The sequence below is a fragment of the Triticum dicoccoides genome, chromosome 6B (genome assembly GCF_002162155.2).
Source record: "Triticum dicoccoides isolate Atlit2015 ecotype Zavitan chromosome 6B, WEW_v2.0, whole genome shotgun sequence".
NCBI lineage: Eukaryota > Viridiplantae > Streptophyta > Magnoliopsida > Poales > Poaceae > Triticum > Triticum dicoccoides.
In genome coordinates, this window is record NC_041391.1 from 15,731,196 (window position 1) to 15,739,980 (window position 8,785).

Consider the following 8,785-nt stretch of genomic DNA (forward strand, 5'->3'; position numbering starts at 1 on the left):
CTGCCCGATGTGCAATCGCCTTGACGAGGATGGTGGCCATGCCTTCCTCAAATGTAAATTTGAAAGGCTGTTTGGCGGGAAGCTAAACTGAAGCATGTAAGGGGTTTGCTTCTCACCTGTACTGATGCAAAACAATCAATTGAAGCTATACTAAGCGTGGAGAATGCGACATCTCAGGGTGGACATGGTCCGGGCCGGTCCGGGCCTTGACCGAGCCGCCAGTTGGACCGGCCGCCGGCGGACCGAGCCGGACCGGACCGACCAGCCTCGCGGTCCTGTTTGCAGGGACCGGACCGGCGGCGACGAAGCCCGAGCCTGACCGAGAGGACCGGCCATGGAGAGGTCGCAGTGACCATGGCGTCCGCAACAACGGCAAGAGATGGATGTGGTGACCATGGCGGGGGCGTCAGGATGTGGATGTGGTGGTCGTGAGCTTCTGCGCGGCGACCATGGACGCCGGAAGGCAAGGGAGCGAGCCGTCGCGGCCACGAACAGCACACCGGCGGCAGCAGCAATGCGCGCATCGGAGTCCTCTAGCGTGTGGCCGGCGAAGTGTTGGTGCACTAGCAGCAACGCACGCGCGCGCTGGGGTCCTCCGGGAGAAAGCCAACGATTCGGGCTATGTGTCCGGTGCCAGATCTTGTTAGCATATCTTGTGCACGTCTTTGTTGTTCTTTCTTATCATTTTCTTAGCCGCATGCAAATAAGGTAGCACGTGCATGAGCGCACAAATTTGGGTGTGCTAGTCCTCTGTGATTAGTGGATCAGACCTAACGTGGAGCTGAGTCCTCGTCGTGGGCGTAGTGGACGCAGAAGCCGAACCATTAATTCCGTTAATGAAAGGAAAGGGAAACGACCATATCAGATTGATCCCGTCTTTCACGTTCTTTCTGTTTCTCCTACGCTGAATGAATGGAAAGGGAAACGGCAGAGAAACTCCTTTTACGCTAATATTACGCTGAATGAGAGGAAAGGGACGGCCACCATTATCGTGCGCCATGTCAACGGACTTCTCACCGCCATCGTCAAACCACTAGTAGAAAAGGGGGCAATGGTCCAGGCCGGGTCAGCCCATTAGTCCCAGTTCAATCCAGAACCGGGACCAATGGGGGCATTGGACCCGGTTCGTGAGCCCCGGGGGCCGGCCGGGCCACGTGCACTACCAGAAACTGTACTTTTCCCGACGGCCAGAGACCCACAGGAAAATACTGATTACCGTCAGGAAACTATTTCCTGTCGGTCAGCCGACAGGCAGTACCCGTCAGGAATAGAATGACAGGGAAATCGACCAATGCCTGACGGTAAACCGACAGGGATTATTTTCCTGACAGTAATTCCTGACAGCCACTCTCAGGAAAATGTTTGATCCGTCAGGTTTAGAAACGAATCTTTCCTTGGAGCCAGCCGACAGGAAAAATGCATTTTCCTTACGTGGTAGACTGTCAGGAAAAATGGGACAAGGATTTGAATGGTATAATTAACAATTCCAGAATACATCTATAAATAATCCAATCACCATGATCCACATCATCCAAAATCAGTGTAATCATAGTAGATATCTATCCATTAAACCATGATCTGACATCTTATAATAGAAAAGTGAAAAGTTTACTTGCTCAAAGGCAATAACATAACAGTTGTACACATCCATACAAGCACCACTCCAAATTTTCATCCATCACCTACATATCAGTTCATAAGTTTCCAATTCATCTAGACTACCAATCATGTTATCACAATCATTGCAGCATACAGCGTTGCCCTTGCCGGCATGGTTGTGCATAGCACCATCCTCCAAGCTAATATGAGATGAATGGGTGTTCCCTTGCAAAGTCATGTACAACATCAATGCGAACTAATATTGAAAAATTCAAGAGATGATGAGCAACATCAAGTAGATACAGAATCAATAGAACATACATTATAGTGTGCATACTACCGTCCATACCTACAATATTGATGCTCTCATTACTGTTAGCATTAAGAAAATTATGTTGTAAGGTGCTTAGGTACATAATCTGTTCCGCTTGTTGATAATTTAAATACCAATACACTTCATTGAGAAAAACACTTAGGCTAATCAAGACAGAAGAAACAAATGTCACTTAGTATTTTCTTTGTAAATTTGAGATATGGCATATGGCAGCACAACAATCATTGAATGTTATACTATATTTTAGTGCTTTTATGAAAAATGAATAAGAGTAATCAACACTAAAAATGCACCAGTAGTTTCAAGTTGGACCTTGCGCCCATTAAGACGAAATCTTGTCCGGTAGCATGGCTGGTACGCGATAGAGTTGACAGACGACACATGTGGAGCTATTAAAATAAAAGAGGAACTGAATTGTGGAGAGCTTAATACATTCATCCCTGCTGTTACGTGCCAGTATGAGAAAACTGATCTAAAGATGTTCTGCATATCATGGACCTGAACTCTACAAGTGCACTACAAATGACAATATTGTGACTGGCTACACTACAAAGAAGATAACAATTGCAGAGTATTGAAGTTATACTTTCTTATACATTTTTCCTCTACCAGAACGAACTGAACCCTCGACACAGAGGGTGAGAGAGGAACCTTGATGACGGATCGGAGCTGCCTCTCGCGTCGGCCTGGATGTGGAGCGAGGCGAAGCCATGCAGGGAGAGCAGGGAAGGCGTCAAGGAGAATCACACAGAGGCCCTCTTTGTACTCCCCTCATCGTAAATAACTAATGCATCAAATAAGTAATGGAAGCAGCAAATAAGAAGGTATCAACCAACACATCATAGTATTTGAGATAATCACCACATCAAGACAAGCATGCATACTGAAGAAGTGTGAGAGGTACCTGAGATAGGTTTTGCTTGTCATGCCCCAACTCCTTTCTCCATCCATTTTGACCACAAAACTTTGCCGCATCGACATACTCTTTCATCATTGGTTCAAGAAAGCTTTCTTGCCAACCTGAATTTAAAACCCAAAGAGAAATTGATCTCGCTTTCTCAGTCTCAAAGTGATACACACTCATCGATTCACCAGCAGGAAGGCTTATCGAAAGAAATAGGGAAACGACAAAAGAGGCCATAACATCCATACGAACACCGACAATCTTAAATCCACAGAAAGATGTTAGCTTTGAGATTGCCCAGCGAACCAACCAAGTGTTTCTAGTAGACGATGCCTTACCCTTTCCCCCCCTAAAATAAGCAACAAAAAAATGTGGCATACTTCATATACACATTCTCATGATCCATCTATCTGATAGTGTAATCAATAACTTGGTAGATAGCACAAAGACATAGAAAACAAGTAAAACAAATGCAACACTCATCGCTTCCATCAGAGATATTATATTCCGTTTTTAGTACTAATCTGTGTTGGGGCAATAATAACCTATGGAGTAAGTCAGTGTGCTGAGTTCCAGAAACAAAATCAGCTTGTGTTCTTTTCAAACAAGCAGACAGGAAGTCAGTATTTTGGAGGGCACACCCATCTGAAGTTGAGAAGTGCTTTTTTAACACATACTGTGCTGCATATTCGTTGATTCAGTGGGAGAAAGAAAACAGAAAAGGCAAGCAAGCCACAGGTTACAGCGTCTGCCTGGGTCAATTATAAGACACTAACAAGCCAATATAAACACACAACATTGAGATTCATATGCAATAAATCAGTTCAGAAAGCACGCACCTTTCTTTTCTCCACTTGGATCTTCAGGTTTCTCCATGGTTATGGAGAAGCTGTAAAGCACAGAAGAGGAGGGGCAGACAACTAGGCCAAGTGTTCCAAGCAAAACAGAGGGTTCCTTAATTCTCGGAGAGTTCCTAAAAGTAAATAGCTAGCATAAAAATTACATGGACACGAACCTTTTCAGTTTTTCAATGAAATCAAAAAATGAGAGTACTAACAGTACACCTGACAGTAGCACCTACAAAATTGTAGTAGATACGAGAAAACAAAGCCCTTTAAACCGAATAAATCAACACACTCCAAACATATGCAAATGGCCCTTATTTTCTCACTCATGCGGCTAATCCTTCGAGCATTGGGCAAAAAAAATAGGAAATCAAGATCCTGCCACCGAGACCTAGATTAATGATAAATAATTTGTATGAACAGCTAAAGATCCTAACTGTTGTTTTTGGAGGACCATGGTTGAGACTTACCACAAGAAAACAGATCAGCTGCTGTCATGTCGGAAGAATAGGGGCGTCTTGATGCATGTAGATTGGAGTGACTCGGATCTGGAGGAGGAGGGAGCACGGGGTGCAAGCAACACGTAAAAGGCAGCCCTGCTGGGTAGGGCCAAGGGTGGTGGGATGCGGCCGCAGACGGTGGTGGAGTCAGAGCGGTGATGGATGTTGGGGAGATCGAAGGCGACCGGGGGTAGCGGATGCAGGTTGACTCAGGCGGCGGTGGAGGAGGTGAGCGATGGTTTGCGGTGGAGGTCGGAGGAGCGGATGGCAACAGAACTGGAACGAGTTACCTGTGGAGGACGGCGGCGACTGTGGCGAGGGAGTCGGAGGAAGGCGGCGGCCATTGAGCAGAGGAGACGGGGAAAGAGGAGAAGCGGGGAATCTTTCGAGAGCCTTCTCCTTATCTTTCTGGGTTTTTTTTGCTGTCGGCCCATACAACACAGGAAAAAGAAAAATAGGCGCCAAAGGGGGGAAAAACCGCGCGACCTAAGATTTTTCCGCGCCAGGCCTGTTTCGCGGTGGTGGTATGGCGGGCTGGGCTTAAAATATTTTTCCCGTGGGCCAGATAACTCACAGGAAAAAATATTTTTCTGAGAGGCAGTACAACACCCACAGGAAAATAGGTTGTTTTCCCGAGAGCTCAACACTTGCCCGCCAGGAATATTTGTATTCCTGTGAGGGGCTTCGGGCCTCACAGGAAAATAGGCCACTCACAGGGAAAGTGCGGTTTTTAGTAGTGACGTGGGCTATTGGTCCCGGTTCGGCTGGACCTATTGGTTCCGGTTGGTGGGACGAACCGGGACCAATGCGCCTCGCTCCTGGCCCACCACCAGTGGTCCCGGTTGGTGGAGTGAACCGGGACCAAAGGCTGCCCTTTAGTCCCGGTTCGTGGCATGAACCGGGACCAATTAGTTGCCTATATCTACCCCTCGCCCGCGAGCAGAGTACTCCCAGTGCTCTGTTTTTCGTGGCCGGCGAGGGGAGAGCTTTGTGGTGCTCTAGCTCACCTCCTATGCACACGAGGTGTTCGATGGAATGCCCGAGCCACACTACTTAAGCTTTCTCCTCTCCAAGCTCGACCTCCAAGCTCCATTTTTCTCAATATCTGTCTAGGTTTAGCGGTCCGTCACGTCACGTCCCCGTCTTCACCGCCGTTGATCGCCCGCGCCAATCTCGTCGCCGGCACCACCATGGTGAGCCTCTTGTTCTTATCTTCTTTCTGAAAAGAAAAAAAAATCTTACTTGTATATTTATATAGATACTTGTATAATTTTCTTACTTTTATTATTCCATCTTATATAGCTCGATGATTTTGGTATCCGCCCCCGCCGGCCCTCGTCCTGTCTATGATTCAGATGTGGTATATATTATCCTTTCATAGCTATTGGTTCATTTATTGTTTATGAAAATTATGCCGACCAACGTGACATAGATTTTATTTATCTAGGAGGTTGTTGAACCGGAAATTCCAACCGACCCTATTGTCGAGAGGTTAAATTTAGTTGAAGAAGAAAACAATTTGTTGAAGGAAAACATTAGAAAAATTGAGGAGGAGAAGATGATATTGGAGTTGCATGTTGCGGATGTCGTCGATGATCACAAGATCAAGATGGATGCAATGCGCTTGAAGATTAGAAAGATTAGAAAATATGCCATTCATACCGAGGTTTGGTATCATTATGCCGTTGGATCATTTGTTACATTGGTTGCAATTATGATCGCATTTGTTTTCGCATTGAAATGTTTTACATAGTTTCGGTGTATGGTTTAATTAATTTAGATGCTCCTGCAGAGCTTTATGTTGTTAGATGAGAACTATGTATGTACTTTGGTTTTAATGTGATGATGAACTTCTAATTTGGTCACTTAATTATCTATTCATGATGTTCTGTAATGATTTTTGACACACTTAATTATATATAATGCACGCAGATGAACCGGCAATGGATGTACGGTTCAAGACACACCTCCGAGTACATTAAGGGCGTGCATGATTTTCTCGAAGTGGCTGAGGCAAACAAGAAGAATGGTTTTATGTGTTGTCCATGCCCTATATGTGGGAATACGAAGTCTTACTCTGACCGAAAAATCCTGCACACCCACCTGCTTTACAAGGGTTTCATGCCACACTATAATGTTTGGACGAGGCACGGAGAAATAGGGGTTATGATGGAAGACGGCGACGAAGAAGAGTACGATGACAACTATGTGCCCCCTGAATACGGTGATGCTACTGAAGATCAAGAGGAACCAGACGATGTGCCCGATGATGCTGCAATGGGCGAAGCTGCTGAAGATCAAGAGGAACCAGACGATGTGCCCGATGATGATGATCTCCGCCGGGTCATTGTTGATGCAAGGACGCAATGCGAAAGTCAAAAGGAGAAGCTGAAGTTCGATCGCATATTAGAGGACCACAAAAAAGGGTTGTACCCCAATTGCGAAGATGGCAACACAAAGCTCGGTACCATACTGGAATTGCTGCAGTGGAAGGCAGAGAATGCTGTGCCTGACAAAGGATTTGAGAAGCTACTGAAAATATTGAAGAAGAAGCTTCCAAAGGATAACAAATTGCCCGACAATACATACGCAGCAAAGAAGGTCGTATGCCCTCTAGGATTGGAGGTGCAGAAGATACATGCATGCCCTAATGACTGCATCCTCTTCCGCGGGGCGTACAAGGATCTGAACGCATGCCCGGTATGCGGTGCATTACGGTATAAGATCAGACGAGATGACCCTGGTGATGTTGACAGTGAACCCCCCAGGAAGAGGGTTCCTGCGAAGGTGATGTGGTATGCTCCAATAATACCACGGTTGAAACGTCTGTTCAGTAACAGAGAGCATGCCAAGTTGATGCGATGGCACAGTGAGGACCGTAAGAAAGACGAGAAGTTGAGAGCACCCGCCGACGAGTCGCAGTGGAGAAAAATCGAGAGAAAGTACTTGGATGAGTTTGCAAGTGAGCCAAGAAACGTATGGTTTGCTTTAAGCGCGGATGGCATTAATCCTTTCGGGGAGCAGAGCAGCAATCACAGCACCTGGCCCGTGACTCTATGTATGTATAACCTTCCTCCTTGGATATGCATGAAGCGGAAGTTCATTATGATGCCAGTTCTCATCCAAGGCCCTAAGCAACCCGGCAACGACATTGATGCGTACCTAAGGCCATTAGTTGAAGAACTTTTACAGCTATGGAATGGAAACGGTGTACGTACGTGGGATGAGCACAAACAGGAAGAATTTAACCTAAAGGTGTTGCTGTTCGTGACCATCAACGATTGGCCCGCTCTCAGTAACCTTTCAGGACAGACAAACAAGGGATACCACGCATGCACGCACTGTTTACTTGACACCGATAGTATATACCTGGTAAGCTGCAGGAAGAATGTGTACCTGGGCCATCGTCGATTTCTTCCGACCAACCATCAATGTCGAAAGAAAGGCAAGCATTTCAAAGGCGAGGCAGATCACCGGAAGAAGCCCGCCATGCGTACCGGTGATCACGTACTTGCTATGGTCAATGATTTACACGTAATCTTTGGAAAGGGTCCCGGCGGACTAGCTGTTCCGAGTGACGCTGGGGGACACGCACCCATGTGGAAGAAGAAATCTATATTTTGGGACCTACCCTACTGGAAAGACCTAGAGGTCCGCTCTTCGATCGACGTGATGCACATGACGAAGAACCTTTGCGTGAATCTGCTAGGCTTCTTGGGCGTGTATGGGAAGAGGAAAGATACAGCTGAGGCACGGGAGGACCTACAACGTTTGCACAAAGAAGACGGCATGCCTCCAAAGCAGTATGAAGGTCCTGCCAGCTATGCTCTTACCAAAGAAGAGAAGGAAATCTTCTTTGAATGCCTGCTTAGTATGAAGGTCCCGACTGGCTTCTCGTCTAATATAAAAGGAATAATAAATATGGCAGAGAAAAAGTTTCCGAACCTAAAGTCTCATGACTGCCACGTGATTATGACGCAACTGCTTCCGGTTGCATTGAGGGGGCTTCTACTGGAAAACATCCGATTAGCCATTGTGAAGCTATGTGCATTCCTCAATGCAATCTCTCAGAAGGTGATCGATCCAGAAATCATACCAAGGCTAAGGAGTGATGTGGTGCAATGTCTTGTCAGTTTTGAGCTGGTGTTCCCACCATCCTTCTTCAATATCATGACGCACGTCCTAGTTCATCTAGTTGACGAGATTGTCATTCTGGGCCCCGTATTTCTACACAATATGTACCCCTTTGAGAGGTTCATGGGAGTCCTAAAGAAATATGTCTGTAACCGCGCTACGCAAGAAGGAAGCATCTCCATGGGCCATCAAACAGAGGATGTCATCGGGTTTTGTGTTGACTTCATTCCTGGCCTTAAGAAGATAGGTCTCCCTAAATCGCGGTATGAGGGGAGACTGACTGGAAAAGGCACGCTTGGAAGGGACTCAATAATATGCAGGGACGGATATTCTTGGTCTCAAGCACACTACACAGTTCTACAGAACTCTACCTTGGTGACCCCGTATGTCGATGAACACAAGAACAGCCTGCGCTCCAAACAGCCGGAGCAGTGCGACGACTGGATTACATGTGAACACATCAGGACTT

General features: G+C 46.4%; 1 long non-coding RNA gene across 1 annotated transcript; it reads right to left on the reverse strand.

Annotated features, from left to right (window-relative positions):
- Positions 1-2,300: 2,300 nt before the first annotated feature.
- On the reverse strand, positions 2,301-4,566 carry LOC119324040. Its single transcript, XR_005156732.1, has 4 exons — positions 4,153-4,566; positions 3,677-3,810; positions 2,838-2,953; positions 2,301-2,717 (listed from the first exon to the last, which is right to left on the reverse strand). It is a non-coding gene; the product is annotated as an uncharacterized LOC119324040 (long non-coding RNA).
- Positions 4,567-8,785: the final 4,219 nt, after the last annotated feature.